Source organism: Strix uralensis, chromosome 8 (genome assembly GCF_047716275.1).
Source record: "Strix uralensis isolate ZFMK-TIS-50842 chromosome 8, bStrUra1, whole genome shotgun sequence".
Classification (NCBI taxonomy): Eukaryota; Metazoa; Chordata; class Aves; order Strigiformes; family Strigidae; genus Strix; species Strix uralensis.
Genome location: NC_133979.1, coordinates 12,810,504 through 12,831,753, shown reverse-complemented (window position 1 = coordinate 12,831,753; position 21,250 = coordinate 12,810,504). Strand labels below are relative to the sequence as shown.

Sequence of the window (21,250 nt, the reverse complement as noted above, 5' to 3'; positions counted from 1 at the left end):
TGGGAGAGATCATGGGGCTGAGAGTATTTCTTTGGCCTTGCACGGGGCCTGGTTTGGGTTCTTTCATTGATATGTTTGCTTTTTAATAAGTAATTTGCTCTGGGAAATTATTTCTCTGGATTTCTGCAGTTGGTGAGTGGAAGTCTGAAAATTAGGTGAAACTAAAGATGAGAAATTGATGTGGAAACCTAATATCCAGAAAGGCTCTCTGTTAGCATAGAAGAAATAGAGTTAAAGCAGATGTGACTTCAAAGTTGTCTAAAGCGGGGGGGGGGGGGGAGAAATTCTGTGAATTTTAGTGGTGTCACTTGGATAGACTATGTTTGAGAAGAAGGGTACAGCTTGTCCTTCAGTCTTCTTCAGACTTTGAAGACAAGTAATTTCGAAGCAGTCTACAGTCTCTGCGGATGTAGACTACTTCCAAGTTATTTCCTGAAAGTACAGGGCAATTTGTATGATGTGAAATTGTTTATTTGATGCTTTTGTTGTTAAACTTTTCTTATATTCAATAACTAGATCCATGTATGTGAACAAAAATAGCCTCCCTAACATATTGCCCTGCAATTTATTTTGAACTTGCATTTACCTTTTAGATAAAACGGTGAGTTTGGTAAAAAGTTCTCATCAGTGTAATCTTATTTTTTTTTTTAAAATTGTCAAATACCACTATGCTTTTTTGGTAATTATTAATATTATGAAATAATATTCTGAAGCAGTAGCACATGTTTTGAGTGTTGTCTGCCTTTGTCTATGCTGAATTGGTACACCATTGGAGTGGTGGGCTGAAAGACCACAGAGATCCTATTTTCTTCCTTGCATGTGCAGTTCCTGTGTGTTTATGCAGGATTTTAGAAAACCTCATTCTAACAGCATCTAAAGTGCTGTTGGCATCTGTTGCCCTAACGCAGTGTAAGGAATTTACCTCAAAGCAGACTTTTGTTACAGAAAAATTGGTTGCAGTGAAAAAACATGAATATTGAGAAGAAATTTTTCTGGCTGGATACTGGGAGGAAGCCTTTTTAAGCCTTTCTATTTACCTTCTGTGTTTTAACTGTGCTGTTGTGACTGTGGGAGGAAATAGCAGTGGGTGAAGGGGAAGGCATAGCCTGGCATTACCTGCTTTCAGGTGAACAGAGAGACCGGCCCCCACATGAACAAGTTGGTGTGAGCACAGATTTGAGTGTACCTTTACAAAAAATTAAAAACCCAGGAAGCTGGTGAATGCAGAGTGGAATTAAGACTCATACACAGGCACGTCACAGCAGTTGTTGAAGAGAGAAGTGATGTTTTGGCAACCTCATGGAGTGTGGACCAGCTGGCACGTGAGGGAGGCTACCTAGTGCATAGTTTTGCTTGGGTTTTGATGGGGGACAGGTCTTTTGGCAAAACATGTCAACATTCACCTTCCATGGAATAAAAGCAGATGCTTTTAATTGATTAAAGAGAAGTAAAGATGGGACTGTACAGCTAGAGTGTCAAGTCTATCCCAGACCGTGTCTGTCCCCCATTGCATCAGGGGTGTGGGAGTGTGCCCTTGTACGAGTGCAGGGTGGAAGGTGCTACTCCATGCATTCAGTATTCGCTCTGATCAGCGCTTCTTTGTGCAAACACAATACAAATATTAAATTACTCCTTTTTTTTTTTCCTGTTTTTGTTAAACATTTCCCTTCACAATGCAGACAAATTGCTGTTGGCGCAGCTATTGTCTTTGGCGGGGTTACTCTGGGGATGTATCTGACAGATCTCTATTGCAACACATGGAGGAAAATTCTGAGTGGTCTCCTCTTTCAAACAATGCAAAAGCTTTTCATTTGGTTTTGTTGTATTTAATTAAAATAAATACACCCAGAGGCTTGAGCAATTGCTGGATGTTTAAAAAATAGAAATAGGAAGATTAAACAATTGAAAAAACATTGTAATGCACAAATTTATTATACAAAATGTTTAAACTTATGTTAATAGGATGATAAAAATTCAGGGAAAAAACTGGCTTAAATATTTAAAAGTGTATCTTTAGATCCATTGCCCTTTAGATCCTGTGCCCTCTTTCAGCATTACTTAATCTTCATATTTGTATTTTAAAATATTTAGCTAATTACATTTTAATATTGCCTCACTGGAAAGTGAGTTGTATTACACAGGTCCTAATTTTTTTCTATATATGTGTCTTGTTTAACTTGCCTTAAGAGTTCTGTATGACTGTTTGATGGAATATTACTGGTTTTAACAGCTTTATTAGATTAGACGGTGATGGTTATTTTGTTACTTTTTTAAAAACTATTCATAAAAGACTTTGCTGTTCTTTTATTTAATATTAGAGGTTACACAAATTATCTAACAAAGGTGAGAAGAAAGGGAAGAGCCAAATCCATAAATCTATTTCTGGATGATTTGATTGCTTAATCTGTCTGCAGGCAAAAGCATCCTACTCTCACTGCAGAGTTGTGGTCTTCATGGGCCTTGGCCAGCAGTGCAAGTGATGCTGACCTCCTACCCTATACCCTGCTAGTGATGCAGGCTGCAGTGCTCCTTGTTGAAGGATTTATTTTTTTTTTTCTGTAGAAAACAAAGTAAGTTCATTTTCCACGGGCCTCAGTTGTCTTCTGGAAGAAGATAGGTGAGTGCTGCTAAGATGGAAACAAGTGATGCTGGCAAGATGGTCCACAGGCTCTGTTGCCTGTTTGCCAGACTTGCAGAGGGCTCTCACCTAATCCTCTTGCTTCTGGGTGTTCTGGGAACTTTGAATGAAATATTGGAGGCTTTCTCAGTGTAAATATTGTCAGCAGAGATCAGAACATTTCACCCTTTAGTGTCAGACTGTGGCATGCATTGAGATCTAAGTGGCATATCTACATATTTCAACAAAATATGCTGCCTCTCCCGCCTTCGCGTTCACTTTTTAGTTTCATTGGCAGACAGATTGCGTTTTATGTCCTTTCTCTGCACATTATGCCAGAAGGTTCCTTTGCAGAAAATAAATTTATAGTCACTAGCTGATAAAGGTCTTTCTGCAGCGGTCCTGCAGAAACATTTTTGGAGCCATCTTTCCTGTTGCGGTGGCATTGCTCAGCTGTCTCTCCCAGCACCGGAGGTGACAGCCTACCTGCAGTATCTTCTGTTGTGTCATTGTAATTTTCCAGACCACGTCAAGGAGAAACTGAAATTTGTAAATGGAGAATTTTTGGGTAACTTGGTCCAAACTATTCTGCTGATTTGAGCTATACAGTCTCATAAAAATGCTTTCTTCAGGTAGGAGCTGTCAGGTTTATTTGATTATGGGCAGCCTTTGTAGATGTGCCTGAATGCATACGTGTGCGTGTGCACACACATATTTATGCTTCAAAACTGACATTCAAGCAAAAAAACCCTGACATTCAAGCAAAGAGAAATTGCTTGTGTTCATGATGTGCTACTGTGGTTTGATGCCATCGAGAACTTGAGCTGTTCCATGGTGAGCAGTGCCATTGTATACTGAAGTGATCCCATGTTTTGATAACATTACTTTTAGGTTTTGCAGAACCATGATTGGTTTTATGTATGTAAGCTATTCAAGTTTTTTAACAGTCTCTCAAATCTGCCATTTTACATGCTTCCTTTTTTTATGAATAGAGGTAGGCAAATGAAAAATAGCCTAGCAATCAGAAATTGTTCTTCACAAAAGGTTAGCAGTGGAAGTGGAGATGTGAAATGTGAAATAGCAGAGGTAATATCTGACATGATAAAAAAAACATGCAACTTTTTTTCTTGCATTCAGTTAAATTGAAAAAAAATCTTTGAAAGTAATGAAAATTAAAACTGCTTTTGTCTCCCCTGTTGCAGCATTCTGAACAGAATTAAAAAAAACTCAAACAACTGATTTGCTGTAGTTTGCTGAATTTTCCACCTCTTGATATTTCGCAAGAACAGAACACTGTCTTAATACCAAAGCAAGAATTTTGCCGATACGTTTATTGTGTTATGTGGTTAGAAAAAAGTGCTTTAAGATTTTGTTGAAGCTTAGCCAGTAACAAGATGTATTGAGATGACTTGCATATCTTAATAGCAAATTTTTCATCTTGTTAATAAGGAGGAAATGTAAAGAATATTATCAAAATAGTCTGTCTGACATGCAGAAGATGTTAAACTTTTTCACACTGCAACAAAAATAAACTAATTTATGGCCGCACAAAAAATGATTATGCCTTGTGTTTGTCTGCAATAAATTTGATTTATTCCTGTAGTAATTACAGTCGCTGATTCGGTAAAAGTTGAAAACATTTTTTTTCCCCAAGCATAGCAAGACTTCTGCGTTCCCATTGCTACTGCAGTGCAACACTTTGAACTTGCTTAGCAGACATGACAAAAGGTTTTAATTAAAATACTAGCGAGATAAAAAAAATTATTTGTCTGCATTAACTTTGTACGTTTCGCATAATTCTTTAATTCTTGTAATAAAGGAAAAATACCATGACTGAGATAAGAGGTTGTCCTCCCTCCTTACTCCCCTCATCAGTAAAAGATTGTGTTAGAGCTCTGCAATGTTTTGCTTGATCCCACTGTGGGCTCTGAAGTACCATTGAGATGTTACTTGTTGGTGCATGGATAAGCAGGGAGTACTTAGGCTTCGTTCACCAGCAGGAACATGATCCTAGCATGGTTAGGGGCATGCTGAAATCTATCCCAAGTATCCCAGCCTTTCCAGCTTCCAAGCAATTATAAAATAACTCTTGAGTTTTACCCCATCTGAATATTCTGAAATTAAAGGCTATCAGCTACAAAACTGATAGGTTAGCTCAAGGACCTTCAGGAATTTTTTTGCCAAATCCATAGTGCATTTGGGATGAGGCTAAAAATAGACATCATTGTTGAGTTCATTAAATCTTTCCACTCTTTTTGCTACTTTGTAATAAATATCTCATTCTCTGAAACATGATTTAAATAATGATGTAAATCAAGCAGAAACTTTGATGTGAATCAGTCACTTTGATCTTACTTTGTTACATTTCTCAAAGGAGAGGTTAATTATTAGTAGTTTGGTAATTATTAGGTTGTCTTGATTTGCTGCTAAGTACAGCTTTTACAGTAAGGCAATACCTTTTGTCAACATTATAAGCATATGTTATAATTGTTTAACTATACCAAATAAGCATTCAGGTACTTCATGCTCTTATTTTTGGTAGTAAAATACTTGTGTAACACATGCTGAGTGCTGAATGTATAGTTGTATTGATGTCAAAATTTGAATTCAGTTAAAATGCATGAAACAAATTGTTAACTATGTTTTTTCTTAAATTTACTGGATACACAAATCAAAAGCAAACTTACTGTATTTTGCTTTTTTGAATTGCTAAAGGAGTCCTTTCGAGGTCTAAAATAGTTATGGTATTAATTCTGGATAGTGACTATAAAATGGTTTTGGCCGTGGAGGATTTTGTAAATGGTAGATCTCATCATCTTGCACCTAATATTTATTTCAGGTTTGGAAAATGAAAACAAATCTTCATACTATGTTATTTCTTAATTGATTTCTTATTTTGAGCAAATCAAGTAATTGAATTGAATAAACTGAAATTAGGAAGAAAGCTATTTCTATATCAGCCAAAAGGTCAATCGCTATTTGGGGTTGGTTTAGTGCATTACTTTCAGTTGCTTAGCCTGGTGATTCGCCTCTTGAAGGCATGGGAAGCAAATGCAGGTTTTTAAAACATATATTAAATTTGAATACTTTTGATGTATAAATTAATTTCAATATTATGCATATTTATAAAAATATAAAATATGTTGTAGTGCTTTAATAAAAATTAGGTTTGTGTTTCTAAGTACTTTAAGACTTTATTTAAAGATACATTAAAAGTAAACATTTATTTTGCTTCTCAAGGAAAAACCCTTAACACTGTGAAAACACAAATTCATGTATCTGAGAGTTTCTTTTATTCACTGTCACTTGTATAAGTATGTTACAGGATTATAAGAAATTACAATTTCTTGTATTTGTGATTACAAGAAATAAGAACTCTGACTATCCAAAGTTGGTCATTGTGGTTATTGTACTATTTGGTACTGTTAATATACTTATAAAGGCTGTATCAGCACTACATATTTAGAATTAATGTGGAAGTCTGTGTTGTACTGTGTTGGTTACATTTAGTGTCACATTCAATTTTCTGTGAGTTTCAGAAGACACATATTTCAGTCCATGATGGTATAAATGTGGAATTGTAGAGCAAAATGGATACGCAATGCATTTATTTTACTATTATCAATATATTCCATTTTTTTGTGCTTTATTCACATATATAAAATTGAAATACAGGCAGCTCTGAGACAGGATTTTGGCTTATTTTACTAAGCAAAAATAGAGTGTTTGTATTGTAAATAACTTTTTTAAAGCGCTCTTTATTTTAATACTTTCTGTTATAGCAGATCACTCACTAGGGATTATAACTCATGATAATTCTGGTATGGGAACGGAGAAGGCTGTTTCTTTGTTTAAAAATATGCTTGTCTAGATTTTGTGAGTATATCCGTGTTCAACATGCATCTATAATAAATGCTCTGTACTAATGGATGTGTGATATAGTAAGTGTGTTTGTCTATTTTCATGTCACACACGTGTATTTTATTTTTAAGCTGCAGCTCACCTTTAGTCAGTTGATGGTGATTGGATATTCCAGTCTGAATGATTATTGCAATTCTAGCTCTTGTCTGGGACAGTAGCACTACTGAAAGGAAAACCTTCTAGGTTCATGTAGATTGATGCTATTTTATTTCTGATTTTTTTCTTACCCTTTTAAAGGAGGGGGAAGGAAAAAGTAGTGTGTTTTGTAGGTGTTAAGAAAGCTTGATTATATTTAGGCTGAGGGTTTGCTGGTGGTAGTTGTTTACCATTTTAGATGTTACTGCTAATTCTCCATTCTTATGGGTCTTTGGACTTTGTGTTGAAAGCCTTGTAGAGAGACAGATAAACATCAGCTCTTCAGGACACGTTTCAGGCAACACTAATGTGAACTTGATCTAATAGTTCCTCTGAAATTTTCCTTCGTGCTGTTTATTGCTTTTCTGGGATTTATGCTGTAGCAAGATGTTAACGCTAGCTGCTTGAAGATTATCCTGTTGTGATAGTCTGGTGCAATGAATTGCAATGGATTAAAAAGAAACAAATTTTTCCATTTTATATCTTCACATTAATTTTGTAACATTTGTTTCTCATAACATAAGTCTTTTTTCCATTACAGTCGGAATTTACTGTCCTGTGGAGTAAGCCATTGGGCAAGCAAAGAAGGCTGAGAGCCACTAATCCTCAAAGAGCAACCCTAGTCCTGACTTCATGTTGTCTGTCATACAGGTGACACTCTTGCAAGTTTGTGTAGTAGTGTAGTTGTTTGGATGTTTTATCATCTGATTCACTTCTGTACCCCTATGCTAGAGGTATTCTGCTCTTCTTGTCTTGACAAGCTACCGGTATGGTCTTCTCTTGTTCTAAAAAACTTCAAAGTCCTCTAGACTCCCTTAAAATCAGTTCTGTACAGGAATCTGCTTGATGTGGAGTTAAAACTTTGCTAAAGAGGAGGTGGGGAACCCCTGAGCAGGGCTTGGAGAGTGCTCCTTTCTAGCTCATTCTGGACAAAGCAGCAGTAACTGTGTTCTTCTTTTCTCTTTTCCAAGCTAGTAGTTGAGTATCAGCACAGATTTTTCTCAGACAGCAGTGTTACCATGACTTATACATTGTGGAGAGCTGGGATTTTGAAATCTTGTGTATAGAATGAAACATTCCTTCTGGTTTACCCTTGGCAGACTCGAAGGTTGGGGTGGCTGTTGAGGGAATGGATGCATTGGATGAGACTAGCTGTTGCTCAAGCATCCTATTCAGTGCCAGATACTCTACATGGAAGAAAAGACACAGTAGGCTGATGTGTAGTAGTTAGTTTCTTAAAAAGAATAACGCTAATCCTAATTCCTAATAATTAGCTACTCTTAATTCCTAAAACAGGTGTCTTTATCCCTTTGATTACTCAGTAGCTAATGGTAATTTGTATGCCTGTCATCCTTGTCTCCTCATTCAGTAAACCTCCCTTAAGTTCTTTGACATTCACATTATGCATTTGTTTAAAAGCTCAGTACTCTTTTTTAAGGGGCAGAAGAGCTGCTACATGGCAACCTGTATCAGAAAGGAGGTTCCTACATTTCCTCCTGATTATTTTAGCACTGTGATGAAGAGGGCAAGTGGACGAGTTTTTGGGGGAGTGGGAGACAGTGGGAAATGAGATTTCTAGTGAAAATGAGTCTGCCCCAGGGAAATTGTTCATCTTGTTCCAAGCCGGAGCCTTGTTTTGCTTTGTGTCCTCTCTTTTGAGAGAACAGCCAAGGAGAAGTATAGAGTCATAGAATAATAAAAGATTCTAGGCAAGTAGAAGGTGAATGTGGCCTACGTGTGCTTGACTGCTGAAAGTCCAGTCTGGTTTCTCCAGCAACGTTTGACAGAGACTATTCCTGTGTAGTCACAGAGGATTGCTGTAATGTTGAGTGTACAGGGGTAACACAGAAGTAACGGGAAAATACACTGATATTGTATCAGCTGCATGAAGAGATTCAGCCACATCTTGTTTTATCAAGCTCATGCCTGCATTGGCCTACCAGTCTGGCGGTGTCAGTACTGCTGAAACAGAGAAAAGCCTTTAATCTGGTACATCTCTGAACAAGATGATGTAGCTGCTGCCCTTTGGTACTCAGCAAGAACTGTGGGCTCCATATTGACGTGCACCTCTACTCTGTGATACAGATTTGTGATTATTCCTGCTCCTTTGACAATATTGCGAATGGGGATGAGATGTTCAGCTGTACTTAGATAAAATGGTAGCATGTTAGTTGGGTATATCTGAAAAAAATTTAACAGTGTAGACAAGATAACAGTCTTTGACTTCAGTGCTTTTTTGCTGATCAATATAGAAAGCACTGTAGGAATTATCTTGTTATAGTAAAAATGTAGCAAGTAAAACACAGGCAGGGACCTTATGGGCATCAGAAGCAAAATTTGTGGTCAAACCTTGAGTTTCCCTAGGCAAAATATTATGCCGACTGAATATCAGAGTTGGGTGCAGGGACACAAACAGGCATCTTCAGTTTGCGGCTCTGGCTGCTGGTGAACTCATATGAGAAGTTTTGATACACTTGACCTTACAGGCATTTGGGGCATGAATTCTTTCCCTTGCTACAGGTTCCTCAAAGAAGATAAAGCACATAAACAGTGTTCCTAGATTTTATACAGGTGGGAGTAGTGGAGGTGTCATTTCTCCCTGGAAATCCTTGTGACTTGTTCATCAAAATTAGTCATGCTTGGCGCTGAGGTAAGAGATATTGTTCAGAATTGGAGGTCTTAAGAGATGTTTTGGCTTATGGTGAGATGTTTGTTTGCTTTGTGCCCAGAACTCATACTTCCGTGTTCAACCTGCTGCTGAGAACCTACTGCCAAAATAACAGATAATCTTTTACAAAACGCTACCAAGAAACCAAACATTTATCCTCTCCTTTCCTTTTTTCCCCAGATGAAAGATTAGGCAAATATGTGTGTTTATTTTAGTAGTCCTGCTTTGGCTAAAAAAGGCTTGGGTGGTGTTGGTCTTTCAGATTGTGTCAAGTGCTCATCTGCCTTCCATCTCAAAGGCATCTGCAGCTGGAAAGGTCACCAGCACATCAGGACACAGATACTTAGTGCATCTCTCTGGTTATAATGGGTCTTAATCACTTAAGCTGAGTGTGAAATGCCAACTCCTCCAGTTCTAGAAATACCCATATGACTCAGTATGGTAAGGGACCTGGCAAATATTTGCCCAGCGGTACCAAAAGGAAGGACATGTTGTTTCTGCCCCGGTGTTGTATGCTTTCTGGCTTGGAAACTCCAAGCCTATTAGTTGACATTCTTGTTGCGGTAGGCAGGAGCAGGGTTTCTTCTCAGCCACATGCCTAGGATTTTTCCCAGTGTAGCCCTTTTGAGCAATTCTGAAACACGTGGGATTCCTCTGTACAATCATGGCTTGGTTCTCCACAGTCTAACTAGCCCTTCACTTGAGTCATGCATTTTGTTGTCTTTTGTGTTTTGTAGACACTGAAGTCTGAAGTGATTGCTGAAATGAGAGCTCCCTTGTGACCCAGAATTGCATTTTTCATAGAGATAAACTGGCACTTGAAATCATAGATTTTTTTTTTTTAATTGTTCTATCCTTCTGCCCAGCTCTGTTTTACACTTTGGAGAAGCCATGATATTCTTTAGATGTCCACAGAGTTCTTGAATAAACTAGTGTACAATTGGGAAAACAAACTTACTTTGTAGTTTAGTATCAAAGCAAAAGAGCACTCAGCACTAACTCTGCATAGCTAAGACCAGTGTAGCTCAGACGTGTGCAAATCAAATGTCTCTTCATCTTAAATGAGTTTTCTCACTGATTTGCAGAATATCAGCTTGGTTCTTTATTATACAATATACAGTTTCTGCAAGCCAGATGTTCACCAGAGGTAACATTAGACACTGAGCAAATAATTGTTTCCTGTCACATTGCATTAGTAACTGGGAAGAAAGTGTTTCCTAATTTGTGTTTGTGCAGAACTAAATATAGCTCTAGTGAAGCTTAACTTCAGCTTCAGCCATTCAAGTCCCTAAGAAATTCAGCACCATGTTTATCATTCACTGGGAAAATGACTAGACATTCTTGTGTGCTTCATGCCCTCCCACTTGTGAGTTTTATAATCTTAGGAACTTGAATGTGAGGCTAACCAAACTCTCAGAAAATCCTGGTAGTCCTGGGTTTTTGCTGTCTGCAGGGACTATTGCAGAGATTTTTTTTTTCTATTAGGAGTTTTAGGACAGCAAGCCCTGGCTGCAACTCCCCCATTTCATATTTAACAAGGACAAGGTTAAATTGTCCTGTCGTTACGTTTTCCAGCAAAAACTGCTCTGATTTTTCATCTTAAATCTGTTATTTATTACTTGTTCTACTCTGTAGCTGTTCTGTAGAGCTGATGGCATGATGCATAAGATCTTAAAAAACGTGTTAAAAAGTATTCAGATTGGACTGTGCCAGTGAAATCATGCTGTGTACCTGGTAACAAAAATCTGATGTTGCAGAAAGGTGTATTGAATAGATTGTATCTCTTCCCTGGGAAGCATACAAGCTGATGTCTGTGCCTTGGTGTCACGCCTGTCAGCTGTGGGATAACAAGGTTCGTTCTGTATCTGCATGATGCAAATGCCAGATGCTGGGTTTTGCAGCTTGAGTCTTTCAGCAGGCATCTGTGAGAAGCATGCTTCAGGTTCATCTCTTCCAATGGGGCTAGGTGTGAGCCCTGGCTCAAGGAGTTAATCCCATTCCTTTTTTCGTTTGTATTTGAATCCACCAAGATCAGATCATCCTCCTTAGTCATCTCTGCTTGACAGCGAGCAGGATGAGTGTGTTTCAGAGGTCTGAGGGATCTTACATCCAGAGTTCGTAGAGGGACCAAGACAGTACTTCGTCATTCATCTGTGCCACTTCTTCAACCTGAAGTGTGCTACCAACTCGTGCATTTTATCAGTGCTCTGCCCAACTTTCTCATGTTATGGGTGATGCATATAATTAGGAGGAGGAGGGAACACGCTTGCTGTTACTAGTAGGGGGGAGGAATCCTGTGTTGGCTCTGCCTAAACCTGCACCTTTTACCTTCAGAGAGATCCTTGGAGGAAGTGATCTAAAGAAATCCAAAGAAAATTGCTTAGGTTTGTAACAGCTTTCCTCCTGGCAGACCGAGATTTATTTATACTGTAGGATGTGACAGGCAATTCCTGGTGCCTCAGCTCTGTCTAAAGTGTGAGTGATCGCTGGAAATGTGAGTGATTGCATTAGAAGCTTTCCTTTCTCCAGTGGGGAGTTTGAGCTTGAACTCTCTGCTCATTGAGATCTTTGAAGTTTGGATCTTTAAAACGGTTCTCCACTCCAAAGACCTACTAGTGCAGTTGTCATCCTTCCCATCTGAGACAGGCTGGACCAGGCTCCCTTCAGAGGCCATTAAAGCTGCTTGTTTCATCCTCCAGAGAGGTCAGCAGAGAAAAGGCATAAGTAAGTAATTATTCCTAGCCTCTCCTCCCAGTAGCTGAGTGAGCTGTGGAAGTTGAAACATCATTAAATCTCTGAGCAGCGTGGAGGGGCTGCAAGCCTGCGCAGCCAGGGAGCCTGTGGCACGCAGTGAAGGGGAGGGCTGAGTAACAGGTGGTATTTAGAAACTAATTAATATTTGTGAATAACAATGTGCTATTGGTAAGGAAACAAATCAGTCTGCTTGTGAATATTTATGATGATGACTTTCAACACTGCTTGGATTGTGCAGTCTTTTTCCAGCTGCCACGTCTCCTCTTGTGTCACAACATTTCACACCGGGGTGAAAACCACCTCCACTGTGCAGAGCTGGGCTGTGGGGCGGCAGCCAGCCAAAGAGTGTACGCTTTTAGAAGAATATTCTCACCAGTTCAGTATTAGTGGGCCACTAAGTCCCAAACATTTAAAGTATTCTTTGCTGGTGGAGTAAGCCAGACAGTTTAGCTTGAGATTTCATCCCATTAAGAGCCAAGCCATGCACAGAGATAATGCTATGTTTGAAGAGAAAGCAGGTGTTAAAGGTTGTTCTTCCTCCTAACGTTGTGTGCGAGTGTTTTACAGTAGATCAAACTTGCCTAATGTAATCTTCATAATGCTTTCATTTAAAATGCTCCCTGTGGTTTGTATTTGTGGAACTGAAAGAGCAGAATCTACTTTGTAGCTTGGTGGGGCGGGGTGTTCGATTGAACATATGTTCACACTGTCATTTGGGAAAGATAATAGGTTTTTAACCTCTGTCAGTGTTAGACTGAGGTATTTATGGAGCTCTATTAAAGCCTGTGCCTAGGCAGCTAACCTTGCGATACAGGTTTTTCACAATTTGCCATTTTCTTGTGATAAGTTGTGGCTTTTCTTGGCCTCTTGCAGCGCCTCTTGCTGTGTCAGCCAGCATGGGAGCTTACCAAGAAGCGAGGAATTCCTTGCTGTTGTCAATGCTGCATGAAATGCTCGTGGCTGCTGGTATTGTCTGCTCAGTAAATACTGTCACGTAGATTGAAGAGGCGGCCTTGAGGAGTTTCAGAAAATATTCTTCAGGGCTTGACACACAGAAAGTAGCAAAAACTGTGGCGGTAGCGCTCGTACTTTTGGTTGCAGAGGTGTCCTGGCGCAGCTTCAGGTGCTGGGCTCTTATTCCAGGGTGCTGCAGGGGATGCGCAGCGTTGCCCTTGCTGTGTGTGCGGGGAAGCTCTCGGCAGCCTCTCCGCTGCGCTTGCTGGCGTTGACTTTAACTTGGGGGTGGGGGGAAGCTGTGTATAATTTGGTGTGCTAAAATCCTGTTGGTATGGTCTCTCTTCAGTCACTTTAGGCTTCTAACAGCCTAAATTAGCATGATGGAGACTGCAGTGTGCTTCACGGAGGAGGTTATCTCCAGTGAACTGCCATTACCACTTTCGTCACTGCTGATTACGGTTTTTCTGTTAATGTTTAATCCTCAACAGCAAATGCCTCGTGTTTCTATGCCCTCTCCCTGTATAAGGAGAACATCTGTTTTATAAAGTTGGCTATGACATCCAAAACTGAATCAGTGTAAAATTTTAAATATACAAGTCAGACAAACAGATGCAAAGAAATTCAGAGTGTAAGGCAATCACTTCAGTGTGCACAGGTTCTGTTGTGGCAGAGGTTTCCAGGGGTCTTAAATTGCATATTAAAGAGTGCTTGGTATGACTGAGAGTATTTTCTAACCTCATCTTAAAATTCTCTGCTCTCTGTCTTCATATGTCCAGTTTAGAGAAGATTTTTTTTTTTTGGGTGCCGTGTTTCCCCTTCCTTTTGCAGAGTAGTGCCACTGTGGTGTGGCTGAGAATAGTTGACTTGAACTGTCCCTACTATGCAAAATCTACTTATGCTTTTGGGAGAAAGCAGTTTTTAGTGAAATACATGCATGTGTACCATGGACAATTGCAACTATGTGTGTTAGAACTATAGGAAATTCCGTAGGGTTTCCAAAGAGTAAATGCAAAATAAATGCATAAAAAATGATATAAGAATTAGCAGCAGAGACTGATATGTTTAAGGGACAATATTTATTTAAATTGTTGGCTTACAGAAATTTAAAGCATTTTTATGCATTTCGTAAAGGGTTGCCATTTAAGTAGCTTAAGTATCCTCCTCTGTATACAGTGTGTCCTGGGATTTAACAAACCACTTACGGCTGGATGGATTCCACTCAGATGTGATTGTCATTCTTACAACAAAGACTAGCTGATGAAGAGAGTGAAAAGAGCCAGTACCAAAATGGTCATCCTGTTAGTTGGGGGGGGAAGGGAGAAAACGGATTTGTATAATCTATCTTCTGTTCATTTAGTATATGGGTCCTGGGCATCAGGGTTGATGTGTGCATGCCTAAAAGAGGGCTTTCCTCAAATCCCGAGGAGCCTGGCAGGAGGTGCTGGGATGCTTCTCTAAAATTCTGACACCTGAGGGATGGAGAGCTGAAGGTGGGAGGTGGTGACCTGACACTGAGGCAGACATGCTGGGCTAGAAAATTGTGACCCTGTATGAGAGAGGAAAAATCTTACAACATGTTGTAGACAAGGGAGCCTGCAGGGACAGAATAAGGAGGGACAACGTGGTCCAAGTTATGAAGAACATTGAGGAGCTTTGTGCATAGATATTGGCAGGGTAAGACCTCTGGATCTAAAGCAGGAACACGCTCTGAATGACTACAGCGAACAGGGCCTGTGTGTGCCAGAAGTAAATATAGTAGAGTAAGCACTGCTACAGTGTCATTGAAGTCAATGCTGCATAACATAAAATTGCATAATATATTTGTTTGTGAAGGTTATTAGAGCACAGTTTTAAATGGATCCAAGTCCTTGGAAAGGTGAGTTTATTCTGGTTCCCTGGGCTGAGGTTTCCAATACATCCCAGTCTGATCTGGCGGCAGACTGCCAGCAGAAGGGGTGAGCTTGCTGTTCCCCTCCTGCCAGCTCGGATGCTTGTCTGACCGGCTCCCAGGCTGTTTCTGCTTAGTGTGCCAGGAGGAAGGGAACAGCCCTCTCTCCCCAGAAATTAAAAAAAGTGAGAGGATTTTTGTTGTCCCAGTCAGCTCAGGTTGTGAGGGGATGAGAGAGGGTCTCCAAGGGCCGTGTGTGTGAGAGGATAGGTGGAGGTATCTGTAGGTGCGTGGGGCAGCGAGCAAACCAGTGTCATTCCTCCCCCTTCCCACCGAGGATGGGGTTGGTGCATGATGCAGCAACCATCAGAGACCTGGATTTCAGGGCACTGTCACACTCTCTGAAAGAGTGCTGAAACTGTTTATGAAATGAGTACTTTGTAAACGATAAAGACTAAATAACGCATTCTATGCATTTGCATAATTTTGAATCACTTATCCTTCTGAGGGCTGTAGTCATTTGGCTCATGTTAAAGAATGCTTAACGGTGTAATTGAGCTCAAGCCGTTGGTTGCTGATCTGAGTTGACGCTGAAGGTAGGAGATGTGTTTTTGGGAAGGCCTTATGTGTTCCCTGTAATGTTCCTGGCACCATGGAGCGGTACCCTGAGGGCTTAAAGCACTGCAGGTAGGACAGTCAGAGCTGTGAAGGGTTGGGATATCTTTCAGAAAGAGCTTGAGACCTGGAGCAGTGGAAGTGGGACATATCTCCATGGTGATAGCATGAAGGGTCGTGAAGTTTGGAGGCATTAGGAGAAAGAAACTTTTGCTCTGAGCTGGGTAGTATGGGAGGGGATTACCATCTGGAAATGCTGGAGGAACACATCTTTGTGGAGTCGCAAGGTGACAGTGAGCCCCAAGGATGGTGCTGAGCAGATGGCGAAGTAGGGTAACAGAGGAGGTCGGTAGTCTTAAGGATGAGGAGCCATCTGAGAGCAAACTCCAAGAACTTGCTTGGGTGGTAAAAGGAGTCCTGACAGGGAGGTGGTGTAATTCATTTTTATCGTCAGGGAAATAAACTTCAGGGATAGGGAAAAGCTTTTTAAGCTGTTGGATCAATGTTGGCATGAAAACAAATAGATGAAAGCTGTTCAGGAATAAATGCTAGGCTGAAAATTAGAAGTTTTTTAACTGTTGGAGGAACTCAGTTCTGCAGTAGGTATCAGAGACAGAGACTGAGGAAGAGCATTGTCAGTATGTTGGGGGTCTGTCATTGTGATCGGGATTCTTGGATGTGATCCTTGTAATGGAGGGCCTGAGCTGGTGATCTGTGAAGGAAACACCTTTCCCATCTGTATGTCATGGTGGATTATCACAACTGCATCATGTCCAAGTCAGAAGGGGGAAACTGTCCCTTGCTGTCATGGTTTTAAAAGCATCTGAATAGGAATATGTGCCACTTCTTCCCCAGGATGAGGAATTTGTCTTAAGTGAAGTTTTAACCTTTGCTTTGCATTTAATTTGTGAATATCTCTGCTGTTATGGTCACTTATGACACTTATTTTTATGTTTGTTTTTTTCCTAGGTATTTTTATGGCCTCTGTCACAGTGGTGTCTCAGTGTCTCCGAGGCATTTATGGATTTATTCTGAGAACGTTTCTGTGAGGTAGGGAAATGTTATCACCTTTGTTTTACAGACTGGGAACTGAGGCACAGAGAGGTAAAGGTTGCAGGAGAAGTTTGTAGCATAGCCAGCAGTCAAACACTGATTGCCAGCAACTTCTTCATTGTCCTAATCCCAAGCCCAGCTACCTGGTTTTGGCTTTATTTCTTTCTTTCATTCTTTCTTTCTTTCCTTGTTTTATTTAATGTTTTTTTTCCCCCTGGTCTGAGTTTTAGTGGAAACTGTCTGCAAGGGGCTGGGAGGACCTGTGGAAAATATGATTAGGGTTACTGGTGTCCTTTTTTTAACATTGTTACTTATGAGTTGAAATGCCTTTCTAAAAATATCAGCAGATCTGTTTATGTTAAATGATTAACATGTTTAGACTTTCAACAGATAAGCTGTCATGCTTTTTTGAGTCAGTAATTCCTTTATCCTACCTGTCTAGGCTTGTGGCTGTTGAATTCTTACCCTGCCTAAGCTAATGCCATCCCAATCACCTCAAGCAATGCCAAGAATTTCATCATCCATGCAAAGATCTGATTCATGTCAAGACAGGTGTAAAGTTTCTCAAGCACACTTATGTATAATTACTGTTTAACTTTATTTTTCAAAGGTCTTTCCAAGCCAGCTAAAATGTTCAGCTTTGAGCTCCCAGATTCTCCCAGAAATTGAATTTCAGTGCCTGATTAGTGATGCTGATCTCTTTAAAAGTATTGCAAAGTTCCTGACACGTGTGTGCGCACTGAATTACAATTTACATCATAAAATCAAATATCATGAATAACAGCTTGAAAAATGTCTTTTTTCCTCCTTCAAGTAAGGAATTTTTAAGATAGGTCTCCCTTGAGCCCTTCTTTCCCTTCAAGTTGGTATTTAAAGTGTGACTTTTACTACTTAAGGAATTTTCTTAGAGCTATGGCAACATTATAAATTATGAAGACACTAGCAGGCTCTGACAATTAAATATTTTTATTGTATATTAAAATAAGTAACTATTAAAATGATAACATTGCAAAGAAATATTTAATGCCATGTTTCTAATTTTGCAATCTGCAAAATACACACACTGGATTGTATTTATGCTCTTTATTAAGGTATATTACATGTCTTTGTGTCCCCCAGAATGAAGCCCTAATGACTCATGAACTGTCTCAAAGTATACTAAATAAGATTAAAGAGCTGGCCAGTGACCTTAACAGTCAATTAGGCTATGCATTACTCAGCCTAGTATTTGTGGAGTGTAGATGGGAAGTGAAAACTCATTAGCTAAGATGCTGATGCTTGAAACAAATGAGATTTCTCTAAAACCAGGAACTGGTCTTGTCCCTTAAGCAGAGATTGAAGCACTCAGAAGTAGGTATGTCTTTGTGTATATGTGTTTGAAAGTACTGCTGGTGTGGTCCTGGGGAGCGGAGAAAAGCCTGCTAGTGAGCTTTTGGGCTCAAAGCCTTTTGGGAATAGATCCTGCTGGGCACAGATGGCATTGGATCAGGCAATGGCAGGTGTAGTAGGGAGATGGTGCTCAGGTTTTGGGATGTGCCATCTGAGAGGTTATGCAAAGACATCATGAATGGGAGGGCTGGTTTCAGAAACCTTGTGTTTCAGAGAATCATGGAATGGATTGGATTGGAAGGGACCTTAAAGATTATCTAGTTCCAACCCCCTAGCCATGGACAGGGACACCTTCTGCTAGACCAGGTTGCTCAAAGCCCCATCCAACCTGGCCTTGGAACACTTCCAGGAAGGGGACAGCCACAACTTCTCTGGGCAACTTCATCCAGTGTCTCACCACACTCACAGTAAAGAATTTCTTCCTTATATCTAATATAAGTCTACCCTCTCTCAGTTTAAAACCGTGACCCCTCATCCTATCTCTATGTTCCCTGTCCCTCCCCATCTTTCCTGTAGCCCCCTTTAAGTACTGGAAGGCTGCTATAAGGTCTCCCTGGAGCCTTCTCTTCTCCAGGCTGAACCACCCCAACTCTCTCAGCCTGTCCTCACAGGGGATTTGCTCCAGCCCCCTGATCATCTTTGTGGCCTCCTCTGGACCTGCTCCAACAGGTCTATGTCCTTCTTATGTTGGGAGCCCCAGAACTGGGAGAAACAGCAGGGCAGGGAAGAATGTCTTGGCATGCCATGTTGCACGCTTGGTTCTCCTCAGAGGTGAGCCCAGGATTGACAAGACTGCATTTGGATGCATGTGGGAGTGTGAGCAGAAAGGCTCTGGGCTGCTGTGCCCACTGAAGAACAGAGTTTGAAGACTGCATCCCCATCTCCCACAGCTCAGGAGAGGGGAGATAAGGGGGTGCTGAGTACTCAGAGGTACATCCAGGTCAGGTCCCCCGTTCCTCCCCCGCTCCCTACTCCTTGCAGGCTCACCTGGCCCATGGAGTCGTCAGCATGAAACCAAACTGGCAATGGGTAGCAGGGGTGAGCACATCCCAGTGATGGGGTAACTCCGTGAGATGCAAACCCAGACAGTATGTGAATTATGGGACAGTCTGTGTCATCTTTTAGGATGACATTTCTTAACTAATCTGCATGTAGTTTTATATTGCGTTTGGAAGCATCTTAGAGCAGTCCTAGGTGGGAGATGGCCATCCCCCTGGGAGGACACTATGTGGTGACAAAACTGAACCAAAAGCAGTGACAATGTTACATGGGAGCTGAGCCAGCAGCTTGGTCATGCTGCTCCTCAGCAAAACAGTGGTCCCTGAGGGCTTCTCAATTTTATAGTGCTTCTTTTCTGGTATGTGCAGTTATGTATGCTTTCAGCTGACCCTGAGAAGCTGTTCTGTTGTTCTTAATGTAAACTCAGGTTTTGGGAAATAAAAGATGACAGACCTGGTCCATACGAAGTGTGGCTGAATGTACAGTTTGAGTGGCATGCAATAACATCTTTTAAAGTAAATCAATTTTTTTGAGCATAAAGTGGGTAGAGTCTCCCTGATCTAGGTCATAGTTTATCTGTAGTGTTTTCTTTTAAAAATAATTGTCCTGGTTTTGGCTGGGATAGAGCTTATTTTCTTTCTAGTAGATGGTACAGTGCTGTGTTTTGGATTTAGTGTGAGAATTATGTTGATAACACACTGATGTTTTAGTTGCTAAGTAGTTTTGATGCTAAGTAGTGCTTATCCTAAGTTAAGGATTTTTCAGTTTCCCATGCTCTGCCAGGGAGCAGGTGTACAAGAAGCTGGGAGGGAGCATGGCCGGGACAGCTGACCCGAACTAGCCAAAGGGATATTCTATACCCTAGAACGTCATGCTCAGTGTATAAACTGGGGGGAGTTGGCCAGGAGGGGTGGATCGCTGGTCGGACTTTGGTCAGCATGTGGTGAGCAATTGCATTGTGCATCACTTGTCTTTTCTTGGGTTTTATTTCTTTCTCTTTTTGCTATATTCATTATTATTACTATTATTATATTTTTAGTCATTAAACTGTTCTTACCTCAGCCTGAGAGTTTTACTCTCTTTCTCGATTTCCTCCCTGTCCCACTGCGGGGAGAGGAGTGAGTGAGCTGCTGCGTGGTGCTTAGTTGCTGGCTGGGGTTAAACCATGACAATAATTTCCTTAAAGTCCATCTGACTGGGGGGACGGGGGGGCAAGGGAATCTGGAAAAAAGTGTACTTTTGCTGTTCAGATGTACGGGAGAAGAAAGAAAAGGAAGTCTTTTCAACCATGTCAGGCTGAATCTAAAGCATCAAGGAGTGATGTTACAGGAGAACCCCTGAAGATAGACTGTAACCTAGATTAGCAGAATACAGATTAAGTTTTCAGGAGTTTGGAGACTGCAGTGCATCCTGAAGCAATCTTTTGACATTCATTTAAACTAAAATTGTTGTATGGTTGCTCTTTCAGGGATATACAAAAATACCTAAAGTTTCTATTTGAATGTTTCAGTCCTAAAGTTAATAAATTTATTAAAGTGAAGACTGCTTGAAAGTATTAAAAAACCCTAACTCAGGATTTTCAATTTGCACTGGCTATTGCTAGGGAAATACTGTATATCTATGTGATTATGGTTTGGGGGATTGTTATACATGCAATGTTACCACTCAAAGCTGGACTTTGGAATCTCAGTTAAAACTGAGAGTTCTGCATGATTAGTTTGCTTCATTCTGACTTTAAAGTATAAAACAGTTGTCATCTGGTCACACTGTCCTCTTTATAATTCTTAAAATATATTTTTTTTTAGAATTTATTTGCATTTGGAAAATCTGTTGTGATACCATGTTCTAATTTAAGGGGTGTTTTCTGTAATATAGGTTATGTATACCGACAAAATGTTGGCATAAAGTTTGTGATACAAAGTGATTTGATTGTGTGCTAATGCCACATTGGCTGGAGCATATTAATACTTAATGCAAAACAGCAAGTTACCCATTATTTTTCACTGTAATATGGTGAAGAGTATTTTCTGGTTGTATTTAAATGGCAGCCTCGAAAGGGCATTGGCTAAATTTGTTGATTAGCTCAGCATTCTTTATGTATAGCTGTTTTTTTTACTTTAGAGTCTGTACAGGTCCTTTTATCTTAGAAATGAGTGGAGTGCTTTAATATATTGGAGCCCAAAGGGCATGACTGCTGGGCATTTACCTGGTTTCACATGGTATGTGGAGAGGGAGGGATGATGTTTCAAGCTCC

The 21,250-nt window shown here is 40.3% G+C and overlaps 1 protein-coding gene across 14 annotated transcripts in view; it reads left to right on the top strand.

The window, feature by feature from the left end:
- Nucleotides 1–21,250, top strand: part of PTPRF (protein tyrosine phosphatase receptor type F) — a 391,114-nt gene that overhangs the window by 75,564 nt on the left and 294,300 nt on the right. For all 14 annotated transcript variants that reach the window (XM_074876247.1, XM_074876260.1, XM_074876256.1 and 11 more), the window contains exon 2: nt 16,525–16,605. The gene's annotated coding sequence lies outside the window, so the exon portion shown is untranslated. The remainder of the gene's footprint in view (nt 1–16,524; nt 16,606–21,250) is intronic.